Raw genomic sequence first — 14229 nt, 5'->3', positions numbered from 1 at the left:
AGTTGTTTCGGACGGTTCCCAAAACATTTCCATTAGCTTACCTATTTCTTCAGGATGTGCTTCTCTCCCAGGGACAGTAATTCTTGTTTAGACGTTCCACTTTCCAGCCTCAATCCTCCTTATCAGTTTGACGTAAGCCCTGGCCTTCCACCAGCTCCTGGGAGACGACACCGTCAGACTACAACACGACCGTTCTTTGACGCCAGTCAGTGGGTTCAGAATTAGGAACAGAAAGAACAGGACAAGCTAAACACCCACACAAGCCTCATATCCCTAAGAAATGATTAAAAAAACCCCAACGGACCCCATTTTAGATTGCGTTGGCTTAGGGGCTGCCTCCTTCAAGTGCCAGAGCGGACCGGTGGAATCAGTCACAGAACCCAGCTGCCCTCCAGGAGACAGCCCTGGTCCTCGCAAGGCAAATTTTTCAAAACATCGTGCTATTTTCCGATTTTATCAACTACAGCGGGCTTGCCCTACCAGCACGAGTTGAGGACATTTTCCTGTGGGTTCATTTGACGCTACAGGAAGCCTTGAGCAGGTACAAGCAACCAAGCGCGAGATAGAAAGTCAGCTAAGAGACCAGCTGCCGTACAAAATGTGTTCAAGATCGTGCCTGCGGGAACGGCACAAAGCCCACGATGACTGAACAAGTATGTCGGAGGCCCTACGGCAAACAGCGCCGACGTTTCGTGAAGCTCTTTTCCTGTCAAGAAGAGGACCTTTTATGCAGTATCTCTACTGGAATTCAGGCTGCTTCCTACACATTCTGGCAAGTTAGCTTTCACAGAAACCCCGAGAACCTCAACCACCAAGCAACGTTTGTAATTCTTGCTCTCTACCTACGGGGAATTTCGGCGAATCAGAACACCACTTAAAGCAAAATTCTGGGTCTGTTTCACGCCAATCAAATAGCTAAGCCATGGACAGGGCTCTGTAGAAAGACAACGACTTGAAAAGATAAAGATAGGAGAGTACTCACTTTTCTGAAATTTCTTCCAGTCGTTCCATTGATTTAGCAGCCCAACCCAGCCGTCGAAATGCTGGTGCAACAGAGAGAGCAGTAGCATGTCCACGCCATTCCCCCCTAGCCACACAGCCTTCCGCTTTGCCCATTGCTGCCAACAGCCAGAGCATCGGCGCCGTAGCACCTTGGGAATAACGCACCTCCCATAGCTACACACCTTTACAAAAGAACCGAGCAGGGTGGAAACAGACATTGCAACGCTTGCGGTAAGGGCTCAAACAGGGATGCCTATGGTATCACTCTGAGATTGAGCAACCACTAAAAATGTCATTTTGCTGCAGTATTACAGGAGTTCATTGACTAGCGTTAAAAACATTTTGTTGCAAATTCATTCTTTGAAGCATGACTTCCAAAGGCAAATGTTAAGTAATTCTCGTGAGCCTTTAACTGAGCGGAATGCAGGATCTGACTAAAATAACGGCCGATACAGCAGGGCCAGCCCCATCCTCAGCCCTTTTTAAACCCTGGGCCCAGCCCCATCCTCACCTCATGGGTCCCACCTGTGCTGCCCCGGGCCACAGCTGGAGCCCACGCCATGGGGAACAGGGGGCCAATTACCCCAACCCTCACAAGCCAGACACAGCCAGCAACCTGGCACAGGCATGGGCACACACCACCACCAAGCTGGCGCTGCCATGGGCAGATGCTGCCGCCAAGCTGGCACCGGCCTGGCAGACTTCAGTTTACAGCCCAAAGCCGAGGTTGGCCTCTAAACAAGAAAACACGTGAAAGCATCCTTACAGGATGCCGGTCCAGTGGTGTCCACGATAGCTCTCTCAGCCTCCCACGTAATAGACAGCTCCCCTGTCCGGGACCACGTTTTGCATGTCCCAGGCCCTCCCCGCACCCCTGTTGAAAATCAAACAGAACAATTAAGGACTCTGCTTCATCGCCTCAGCCTCCAAAAGACGCTTCCTTCCTCTGCTAACGCTCGACACGGATATCCCCATGCAGTTCCTTGAATGCAGGCTGGCCTTGGGTGCCTGTACTGCCAAAGGAAGAGAAAAAGATCGTGCTCTTGTAACGTGCTCCATCATCCTCTTGTTCTTCAAGAAAACAGAAGAAAGCTACCATCCCCATTGCTACATAGGAGAAATTTGTGCAGGGGATGGCTGAGCCCATCCCCAGAAATGGAACACTCTGCTATGACCCTGCTTTGCCTTTTGGCGACAGCGCCCGCCATCCGTGTGCCCCAAACAGGCGAGGTCCCGTTCAGGCTGGCATCCGCCACAAAGAGGAGAGGTCCCCTGGGGGCTGAACAGAGTCAACTGAACAGAGTCTTCAGAAGAACTTAGCCGTGCATTCAGTTGACAAGTAAATCCCACCCAAGCAATGGTAGGGGGCATTCTGGCATCTAAAGGAATTCAGGAGTTAATTTAGTGTTTCCAATGGAACATTCCATAGGCTGTAAAAACAGCCTTAAAGTCTTTTTTCCTCTTGCACCAACAACGCTTCTTTTACTTCTACTTAAGGGTCCCCTACAACTACTTACTGCAGCATGTGTGGCTCCGCTATCAATAATGAAAAATAAAAAAATCTCTTCTTTCATTCCCCAGCTTGACTGGAACCCGAGGATCGTCTGGGGAAATTTTAAGAGATTCCTCCGGCCCCCTTCAGTCCAACCCAATCTCCGGCATGACTCCAACGGCTTCTTCTGTCTCTCTTTCCCCATTACTCAGACGGCACGGACAATCTTTTTTCCAACGGCCCTCTTGCTTACAATTTGCACGCCGATTCATTCCCAGGGGAATGTCATAACCATTTCTACTATTATTTCTACAGCCCCTTCCTCACCCACAAAATTCACCTCCTGTATTTTCTCTCCCTTTTTCCTGGTCTTCCCTCAAGGCAGCCAACAAAGCAGCTTGCAGCGTTACTCGTCCCCGCTTCTCCTTCTCTTCTATTTCCTCCCGATTATTACGTACCTTACCTGCCATTGAGAAGAACCGTGAGATTGTCATGCCATCCTCGCCCTCTACCTTTTGTCATCTCTTTCTTATATCTGTTGCTGCTTGACCAATAAACGGCGTGTTAAATAACTTTGAATTGCTATCATCTTCCGGATCCAGATCTGTCCGTTTTCGAGCTACTTCACACAATCTCTCAGAGAAGGCTGACGGGGTTTCCTTATGCCCCTGCCTTACTTCAGATAGTTTAGATAAATTCTTGGGCTTTTGCACTCCGTGTTGAATCCCATACAAAATTAACTTCTGATATTCCTTTACCCTCTCTAATCCCTCACACTTGTGTTTGGATCCCACTCCGGATCCTCTTTCGGGAGGTACATATCGGTATTAGGCACCCCCCAAGCACCCCCCTGTCCTGGTTTCAGCTGAGACAGAGTTAATTTTCTTCGTAGCGGCTGGTATGGGGCTATGTTTTGGATTTGTGCTGAAGACAGTGTTGATAATACAGAGATGTTTTAGTTGTTGCTGTACTAGTCAAGGACTTTTCAGCTTCCCGTGCTCTGCCAGGTGCAGAAGAAGCTGGGAGGGGACACAGCCTGGATAGTTGATCCAAACTGACCAAAGGGCTATTCCATACCACATGACGTCATGCTCAGTATATAAAGCTGGGGAAGAAGAAGGAAGGGGGGACATCGGAGTGATGGCGTTTGTCTTTCCCAAGTAACCGTTACGCGTGATGGAGCCCTGCTTTCCTGGAGATGGCTGAACACCTGCCTGACCATGGGAAGTAGTGAATGAATTCCTTGCTTTGTTTTGCTTGCGTGCGCGGCTTTTGCTTTACCTATTAAACTGTTTTTATCTCAACCCTCAAGTTTTCTTACTTTTGCTCTTCTGATTCTCTCCCCCATCCCACCGAGGGGGAGTGAGCGAGCGGCTGCGTGGTGCTCAGTTGCCGGCTGGGACTAAACCACGACACCCCCCCAACCCACCCGCCTTGTCGATCAGTCCCTCTCTGGCCTTCTCTAAAATTCTTCTCCTCTCCTCAGTGGGAAACAAATATTCTAGGAGAGCCTGTACATCTCCCCAGTTAGGACTAGGAGTCGTGATTAACAGTACTATACATTCCTTCTGGATTGTTTCCATAGGATCCGACTGCCTGTTTGCAGTTTAATAAATCACACGCAGTAAAAGGTACGCGTACGGACACCGGTGTTCCTTCAGGCCCTGCAGCCTGTCTGAGGGCAGCTCGAACTATCGGTTTCTCTCCCCTTCTTCTTTTAGAGATAGCACTCACAACTCCATTACCACTTGAGCTATCAGATTTGGGCTGTCTGGGGGGAGCTACCAAGAGCTGAATATCCTCTTCTGAATTTTCCCACTCAATACAACGAGGTTTTCCCTTTTTCTCTTTTAACACATATATTCCAATCCGATGTTTAGCGTCCACTAAACCACCTTTCTTCCTAATATCCCAATCGCGTCTTAACGAAAAAAACATATCCACAGAAGGCATTTCATCCCATTTTTCAGTTCCCCGACAACACAACATTAATTCCGATATAGTGTTATATTTCAAGGATCCGTTCTCGGGCCATTTCTCACCATCTTCCCATTGATATTGTGGCCACCGTTGATTACGATATCGTTTTAGCTGATTTTCAGTCATGGCATCTCCCCCAAGTTTATTGCAATGCTTCAGGATGCATCCTAGAGGAGAGCAAAGGGCTGCCTCCTGGGAAGCAGCAGCACCCATACAGGTACCGAAAAACCCAGCATTTCTATACAAACCAGAACGAGGGACGTCTCCCTCCGTTACTCAGAACAGGACAGCGTGGAGAAACAAACAGAACTACGCTACTGCCACCTGTCTTTCCCGGTGCGTCTTATGCAGAGCCCAGAACAGAACAGAGGCCGCCTGCTTCCCGAGACATCTTGCCCCTACCCCCTTTTCTCCTAGCCCCACAAAACACCTCTTTTCAGGAACATTGCACCGTTTTGTCGCTTACCGCCCGACCGCAGGAGAGGAGCTGAAGGAGTCCCCAGTCGACAGGTCGGTGCGCGCTGGAGTCCGCTCAGGCCTCTCCTCCCTGTCGGATGCGGCAAGACGAACCGGGCGAGGCTGTCAGCTCGGTCCCACCTGGGGTGTCAAAACTGTTATCCCACAAGCGTGAGGTCGTCTACCCGGTGTGCGGGACGCCAATATACACACAGGGCAGAGGTGTTTTTATGTCACGTCTGCGCAGAGATGGGCGCTAGGCGGCAGCTCCACAAAGCTAGCACAAAGTTCGCTCCTACAGGTACAGTATTTATACAGGCTAGCTATGCATATGCATAAGTCATTACACAAAGCAGTTTTCTATTGGTCTACATTTCTCTTATTTCAACTTCAAGCTACAGCGCGACTTTAACATGCTGCGCACGCTCAGAGGCGAGGGCTCTCTGCTTGGGCTGGTGTCTCCAGCTCGAGGGCTGTGACTTTTAGGATCATAAGGAGGATAGTTTGCGGGAGGGTGCTTCTTATCACACTCCTACTAGTTGTTTCGGACGGTTCCCAAAACATTTCCATTAGCTTACCTATTTCTTCAGGATGTGCTTCTCTCCCAGGGACAGTAATTCTTGTTTAGACGTTCCACTTTCCAGCCTCAATCCTCCTTATCAGTTTGACGTAAGCCCTGGCCTTCCACCAGCTCCTGGGAGACGACACCGTCAGACTACAACACGACCGTTCTTTGACGCCAGTCAGTGGGTTCAGAATTAGGAACAGAAAGAACAGGACAAGCTAAACACCCACACAAGCCTCATATCCCTAAGAAATGATTAAAAAAACCCCAACGGACCCCATTTTAGATTGCGTTGGCTTAGGGGCTGCCTCCTTCAAGTGCCAGAGCGGACCGGTGGAATCAGTCACAGAACCCAGCTGCCCTCCAGGAGACAGCCCTGGTCCTCGCAAGGCAAATTTTTCAAAACATCGTGCTATTTTCCGATTTTATCAACTACAGCGGGCTTGCCCTACCAGCACGAGTTGAGGACATTTTCCTGTGGGTTCATTTGACGCTACAGGAAGCCTTGAGCAGGTACAAGCAACCAAGCGCGAGATAGAAAGTCAGCTAAGAGACCAGCTGCCGTACAAAATGTGTTCAAGATCGTGCCTGCGGGAACGGCACAAAGCCCACGATGACTGAACAAGTATGTCGGAGGCCCTACGGCAAACAGCGCCGACGTTTCGTGAAGCTCTTTTCCTGTCAAGAAGAGGACCTTTTATGCAGTATCTCTACTGGAATTCAGGCTGCTTCCTACACATTCTGGCAAGTTAGCTTTCACAGAAACCCCGAGAACCTCAACCACCAAGCAACGTTTGTCATTCTTGCTCTCTACCTACGGGGAATTTCGGCGAATCAGAACACCACTTAAAGCAAAATTCTGGGTCTGTTTCACGCCAATCAAATAGCTAAGCCATGGACAGGGCTCTGTAGAAAGACAACGACTTGAAAAGATAAAGATAGGAGAGTACTCACTTTTCTGAAATTTCTTCCAGTCGTTCCATTGATTTAGCAGCCCAACCCAGCCGTCGAAATGCTGGTGCAACAGAGAGAGCAGTAGCATGTCCACGCCATTCCCCCCTAGCCACACAGCCTTCCGCTTTGCCCATTGCTGCCAACAGCCAGAGCATCGGCGCCGTAGCACCTTGGCAATAACGCACCTCCCATAGCTACACACCTTTACAAAAGAACCGAGCAGGGTGGAAACAGACATTGCAACGCTTGCGGTAAGGGCTCAAACAGGGATGCCTATGGTATCACTCTGAGATTGAGCAACCACTAAAAATGTCATTTTGCTGCAGTATTACAGGAGTTCATTGACTAGCGTCAAAAACATTTTGTTGCAAATTCATTCTTTGAAGCATGACTTCCAAAGGCAAATGTTAAGTAATTCTCGTGAGCCTTTAACTGAGCGGAATGCAGGATCTGACTAAAATAACGGCCGATACAGCAGGGCCAGCCCCATCCTCAGCCCTTTTGAAACCCTGGGCCCAGCCCCATCCTCACCTCATGGGTCCCACCTGTGCTGCCCCGGGCCACAGCTGGAGCCCACGCCATGGGGAACAGGGGGCCAATTACCCCAACCCTCACAAGCCAGACACAGCCAGCAACCTGGCACAGGCATGGGCACACACCACCACCAAGCTGGCGCTGCCATGGGCAGATGCTGCCGCCAAGCTGGCACCGGCCTGGCAGACTTCAGTTTACAGCCCAAAGCCGAGGTTGGCCTCTAAACAAGAAAACACGTGAAAGCATCCTTACAGGATGCCGGTCCAGTGGTGTCCACGATAGCTCTCTCAGCCTCCCACGTAATAGACAGCTCCCCTGTCCGGGACCACGTTTTGCATGTCCCAGGCCCTCCCCGCACCCCTGTTGAAAATCAAACAGAACAATTAAGGACTCTGCTTCATCGCCTCAGCCTCCAAAAGACGCTTCCTTCCTCTGCTAACGCTCGACACGGATATCCCCATGCAGTTCCTTGAATGCAGGCTGGCCTTGGGTGCCTGTACTGCCAAAGGAAGAGAAAAAGATCGTGCTCTTGTAACGTGCTCCATCATCCTCTTGTTCTTCAAGAAAACAGAAGAAAGCTACCATCCCCATTGCTACATAGGAGAAATTTGTGCAGGGGATGGCTGAGCCCATCCCCAGAAATGGAACACTCTGCTATGACCCTGCTTTGCCTTTTGGCGACAGCGCCCGCCATCCGTGTGCCCCAAACAGGCGAGGTCCCGTTCAGGCTGGCATCCGCCACAAAGAGGAGAGGTCCCCTGTGGGCTGAACAGAGTCAACTGAACAGAGTCTTCAGAAGAACTTAGCCGTGCATTCAGTTGACAAGTAAATCCCACCCAAGCAATGGTAGGGGGCATTCTGGCATCTAAAGGAATTCAGGAGTTAATTTAGTGTTTCCAATGGAACATTCCATAGGCTGTAAAAACAGCCTTAAAGTCTTTTTTCCTCTTGCACCAACAACGCTTCTTTTACTTCTACTTAAGGGTCCCCTACAACTACTTACTGCAGCATGTGTGGCTCCGCTATCAATAATGAAAAATAAAAAAATCTCTTCTTTCATTCCCCAGCTTGACTGGAACCCGAGGATCGTCTGGGGAAATTTTAAGAGATTCCTCCGGCCCCCTTCAGTCCAACCCAATCTCCGGCATGACTCCAACGGCTTCTTCTGTCTCTCTTTCCCCATTACTCAGACGGCACGGACAATCTTTTTTCCAACGGCCCTCTTGCTTACAATTTGCACGCCGATTCATTCCCAGGGGAATGTCATAACCATTTCTACTATTATTTCTACAGCCCCTTCCTCACCCACAAAATTCACCTCCTGTATTTTCTCTCCCTTTTTCCTGGTCTTCCCTCAAGGCAGCCAACAAAGCAGCTTGCAGCGTTACTCGTCCCCGCTTCTCCTTCTCTTCTATTTCCTCCCGATTATTACGTACCTTACCTGCCATTGAGAAGAACCGTGAGATTGTCATGCCATCCTCGCCCTCTACCTTTTGTCATCTCTTTCTTATATCTGTTGCTGCTTGACCAATAAACGGCGTGTTAAATAACTTTGAATTGCTATCATCTTCCGGATCCAGATCTGTCCGTTTTCGAGCTACTTCACACAATCTCTCAGAGAAGGCTGACGGGGTTTCCTTATGCCCCTGCCTTACTTCAGATAGTTTAGATAAATTCTTGGGCTTTTGCACTCCGTGTTGAATCCCATACAAAATTAACTTCTGATATTCCTTTACCCTCTCTAATCCCTCACACTTGTGTTTGGATCCCACTCCGCATCCTCTTTCGGGAGGTACATATCGGTATTAGGCACCCCCCAAGCACCCCCCTGTCCTGGTTTCAGCTGAGACAGAGTTAATTTTCTTCGTAGCGGCTGGTATGGGGCTATGTTTTGGATTTGTGCTGAAGACAGTGTTGATAATACAGAGATGTTTTAGTTGTTGCTGTACTAGTCAAGGACTTTTCAGCTTCCCGTGCTCTGCCAGGTGCAGAAGAAGCTGGGAGGGGACACAGCCTGGATAGTTGATCCAAACTGACCAAAGGGCTATTCCATACCACATGACGTCATGCTCAGTATATAAAGCTGGGGAAGAAGAAGGAAGGGGGGACATCGGAGTGATGGCGTTTGTCTTTCCCAAGTAACCGTTACGCGTGATGGAGCCCTGCTTTCCTGGAGATGGCTGAACACCTGCCTGACCATGGGAAGTAGTGAATGAATTCCTTGCTTTGTTTTGCTTGCGTGCGCGGCTTTTGCTTTACCTATTAAACTGTTTTTATCTCAACCCTCAAGTTTTCTTACTTTTGCTCTTCTGATTCTCTCCCCCATCCCACCGAGGGGGAGTGAGCGAGCGGCTGCGTGGTGCTCAGTTGCCGGCTGGGACTAAACCACGACACCCCCCCAACCCACCCGCCTTGTCGATCAGTCCCTCTCTGGCCTTCTCTAAAATTCTTCTCCTCTCCTCAGTGGGAAACAAATATTCTAGGAGAGCCTGTACATCTCCCCAGTTAGGACTAGGAGTCGTGATTAACAGTACTATACATTCCTTCTGGATTGTTTCCATAGGATCCGACTGCCTGTTTGCAGTTTAATAAATCACACGCAGTAAAAGGTACGCGTACGGACACCGGTGTTCCTTCAGGCCCTGCAGCCTGTCTGAGGGCAGCTCGAACTATCGGTTTCTCTCCCCTTCTTCTTTTAGAGATAGCACTCACAACTCCATTACCACTTGAGCTATCAGATTTGGGCTGTCTGGGGGGAGCTACCAAGAGCTGAATATCCTCTTCTGAATTTTCCCACTCAATACAACGAGGTTTTCCCTTTTTCTCTTTTAACACATATATTCCAATCCGATGTTTAGCGTCCACTAAACCACCTTTCTTCCTAATATCCCAATCGCGTCTTAACGAAAAAAACATATCCACAGAAGGCATTTCATCCCATTTTTCAGTTCCCCGACAACACAACATTAATTCCGATATAGTGTTATATTTCAAGGATCCGTTCTCGGGCCATTTCTCACCATCTTCCCATTGATATTGTGGCCACCGTTGATTACGATATCGTTTTAGCTGATTTTCAGTCATGGCATCTCCCCCAAGTTTATTGCAATGCTTCAGGATGCATCCTAGAGGAGAGCAAAGGGCTGCCTCCTGGGAAGCAGCAGCACCCATACAGGTACCGAAAAACCCAGCATTTCTATACAAACCAGAACGAGGGACGTCTCCCTCCGTTACTCAGAACAGGACAGCGTGGAGAAACAAACAGAACTACGCTACTGCCACCTGTCTTTCCCGGTGCGTCTTATGCAGAGCCCAGAACAGAACAGAGGCCGCCTGCTTCCCGAGACATCTTGCCCCTACCCCCTTTTCTCCTAGCCCCACAAAACACCTCTTGTCAGGAACATTGCACCGTTTTGTCGCTTACCGCCCGACTGCAGGAGAGGAGCTGAAGGAGTCCCCAGTCGACAGGTCGGTGCGCGCTGGAGTCCGCTCAGGCCTCTCCTCCCTGTCGGATGCGGCAAGACGAACCGGGCGAGGCTGTCAGCTCGGTCCCACCTGGGGTGTCAAAACTGTTAGCCCACAAGCGTGAGGTCGTCTACCCGGTGTGCGGGACGCCAATATACACACAGGGCAGAGGTGTTTTTATGTCACGTCTGCGCAGAGATGGGCGCTAGGCGGCAGCTCCACAAAGCTAGCACAAAGTTCGCTCCTACAGGTACAGTATTTATACAGGCTAGCTATGCATATGCATAAGTCATTACACAAAGCAGTTTTCTATTGGTCTACATTTCTCTTATTTCAACTTCAAGCTACAGCGCGACTTTAACATGCTGCGCACGCTCAGAGGCGAGGGCTCTCTGCTTGGGCTGGTGTCTCCAGCTCGAGGGCTGTGACTTTTAGGATCATAAGGAGGATAGTTTGCGGGAGGGTGCTTCTTATCACACTCCTACTAGTTGTTTCGGACGGTTCCCAAAACATTTCCATTAGCTTACCTATTTCTTCAGGATGTGCTTCTCTCCCAGGGACAGTAATTCTTGTTTAGACGTTCCACTTTCCAGCCTCAATCCTCCTTATCAGTTTGACGTAAGCCCTGGCCTTCCACCAGCTCCTGGGAGACGACACCGTCAGACTACAACACGACCGTTCTTTGACGCCAGTCAGTGGGTTCAGAATTAGGAACAGAAAGAACAGGACAAGCTAAACACCCACACAAGCCTCATATCCCTAAGAAATGATTAAAAAAACCCCAACGGACCCCATTTTAGATTGCGTTGGCTTAGGGGCTGCCTCCTTCAAGTGCCAGAGCGGACCGGTGGAATCAGTCACAGAACCCAGCTGCCCTCCAGGAGACAGCCCTGGTCCTCGCAAGGCAAATTTTTCAAAACATCGTGCTATTTTCCGATTTTATCAACTACAGCGGGCTTGCCCTACCAGCACGAGTTGAGGACATTTTCCTGTGGGTTCATTTGACGCTACAGGAAGCCTTGAGCAGGTACAAGCAACCAAGCGCGAGATAGAAAGTCAGCTAAGAGACCAGCTGCCGTACAAAATGTGTTCAAGATCGTGCCTGCGGGAACGGCACAAAGCCCACGATGACTGAACAAGTATGTCGGAGGCCCTACGGCAAACAGCGCCGACGTTTCGTGAAGCTCTTTTCCTGTCAAGAAGAGGACCTTTTATGCAGTATCTCTACTGGAATTCAGGCTGCTTCCTACACATTCTGGCAAGTTAGCTTTCACAGAAACCCCGAGAACCTCAACCACCAAGCAACGTTTGTAATTCTTGCTCTCTACCTACGGGGAATTTCGGCGAATCAGAACACCACTTAAAGCAAAATTCTGGGTCTGTTTCACGCCAATCAAATAGCTAAGCCATGGACAGGGCTCTGTAGAAAGACAACGACTTGAAAAGATAAAGATAGGAGAGTACTCACTTTTCTGAAATTTCTTCCAGTCGTTCCATTGATTTAGCAGCCCAACCCAGCCGTCGAAATGCTGGTGCAACAGAGAGAGCAGTAGCATGTCCACGCCATTCCCCCCTAGCCACACAGCCTTCCGCTTTGCCCATTGCTGCCAACAGCCAGAGCATCGGCGCCGTAGCACCTTGGGAATAACGCACCTCCCATAGCTACACACCTTCACAAAAGAACCGAGCAGGGTGGAAACAGACATTGCAACGCTTGCGGTAAGGGCTCAAACAGGGATGCCTATGGTATCACTCTGAGATTGAGCAACCACTAAAAATGTCATTTTGCTGCAGTATTACAGGAGTTCATTGACTAGCGTTAAAAACATTTTGTTGCAAATTCATTCTTTGAAGCATGACTTCCAAAGGCAAATGTTAAGTAATTCTCGTGAGCCTTTAACTGAGCGGAATGCAGGATCTGACTAAAATAACGGCCGATACAGCAGGGCCAGCCCCATCCTCAGCCCTTTTTAAACCCTGGGCCCAGCCCCATCCTCACCTCATGGGTCCCACCTGTGCTGCCCCGGGCCACAGCTGGAGCCCACGCCATGGGGAACAGGGGGCCAATTACCCCAACCCTCACAAGCCAGACACAGCCAGCAACCTGGCACAGGCATGGGCACACACCACCACCAAGCTGGCGCTGCCATGGGCAGATGCTGCCGCCAAGCTGGCACCGGCCTGGCAGACTTCACTTTACAGCCCAAAGCCGAGGTTGGCCTCTAAACAAGAAAACACGTGAAAGCATCCTTACAGGATGCCGGTCCAGTGGTGTCCACGATAGCTCTCTCAGCCTCCCACGTAATAGACAGCTCCCCTGTCCGGGACCACGTTTTGCATGTCCCAGGCCCTCCCCGCACCCCTGTTGAAAATCAAACAGAACAATTAAGGACTCTGCTTCATCGCCTCAGCCTCCAAAAGACGCTTCCTTCCTCTGCTAACGCTCGACACAGATATCCCCATGCAGTTCCTTGAATGCAGGCTGGCCTTGGGTGCCTGTACTGCCAAAGGAAGAGAAAAAGATCGTGCTCTTGTAACGTGCTCCATCATCCTCTTGTTCTTCAAGAAAACAGAAGAAAGCTACCATCCCCATTGCTACATAGGAGAAATTTGTGCAGGGGATGGCTGAGCCCATCCCCAGAAATGGAACACTCTGCTATGACCCTGCTTTGCCTTTTGGCGACAGCGCCCGCCATCCGTGTGCCCCAAACAGGCGAGGTCCCGTTCAGGCTGGCATCCGCCACAAAGAGGAGAGGTCCCCTGTGGGCTGAACAGAGTCAACTGAACAGAGTCTTCAGAAGAACTTAGCCGTGCATTCAGTTGACAAGTAAATCCCACCCAAGCAATGGTAGGGGGCATTCTGGCATCTAAAGGAATTCAGGAGTTAATTTAGTGTTTCCAATGGAACATTCCATAGGCTGTAAAAACAGCCTTAAAGTCTTTTTTCCTCTTGCACCAACAACGCTTCTTTTACTTCTACTTAAGGGTCCCCTACAACTACTTACTGCAGCATGTGTGGCTCCGCTATCAATAATGAAAAATAAAAAAATCTCTTCTTTCATTCCCCAGCTTGACTGGAACCCGAGGATCGTCTGGGGAAATTTTAAGAGATTCCTCCGGCCCCCTTCAGTCCAACCCAATCTCCGGCATGACTCCAAGGGCTTCTTCTGTCTCTCTTTCCCCATTACTCAGACGGCACGGACAATCTTTTTTCCAACGGCCCTCTTGCTTACAATTTGCACGCCGATTCATTCCCAGGGGAATGTCATAACCATTTCTACTATTATTTCTACAGCCCCTTCCTCACCCACAAAATTCACCTCCTGTATTTTCTCTCCCTTTTTCCTGGTCTTCCCTCAAGGCAGCCAACAAAGCAGCTTGCAGCGTTACTCGTCCCCGCTTCTCCTTCTCTTCTATTTCCTCCCGATTATTACGTACCTTACCTGCCATTGAGAAGAACCGTGAGATTGTCATGCCATCCTCGCCCTCTACCTTTTGTCATCTCTTTCTTATATCTGTTGCTGCTTGACCAATAAACGGCGTGTTAAATAACTTTGAATTGCTATCATCTTCCGGATCCAGATCTGTCCGTTTTCGAGCTACTTCACACAATCTCTCAGAGAAGGCTGACGGGGTTTCCTTATGCCCCTGCCTTACTTCAGATAGTTTAGATAAATTCTTGGGCTTTTGCACTCCGTGTTGAATCCCATACAAAATTAACTTCTGATATTCCTTTACCCTCTCTAATCCCTCACACTTGTGTTTGGATCCCACTCCGCAT

The sequence above is a fragment of the Mycteria americana genome, chromosome 3, assembly GCF_035582795.1.
Source record: "Mycteria americana isolate JAX WOST 10 ecotype Jacksonville Zoo and Gardens chromosome 3, USCA_MyAme_1.0, whole genome shotgun sequence".
NCBI classification, from domain to species: Eukaryota; Metazoa; Chordata; class Aves; order Ciconiiformes; family Ciconiidae; genus Mycteria; species Mycteria americana.
Note: the sequence above shows the minus strand (reverse complement) of the source record.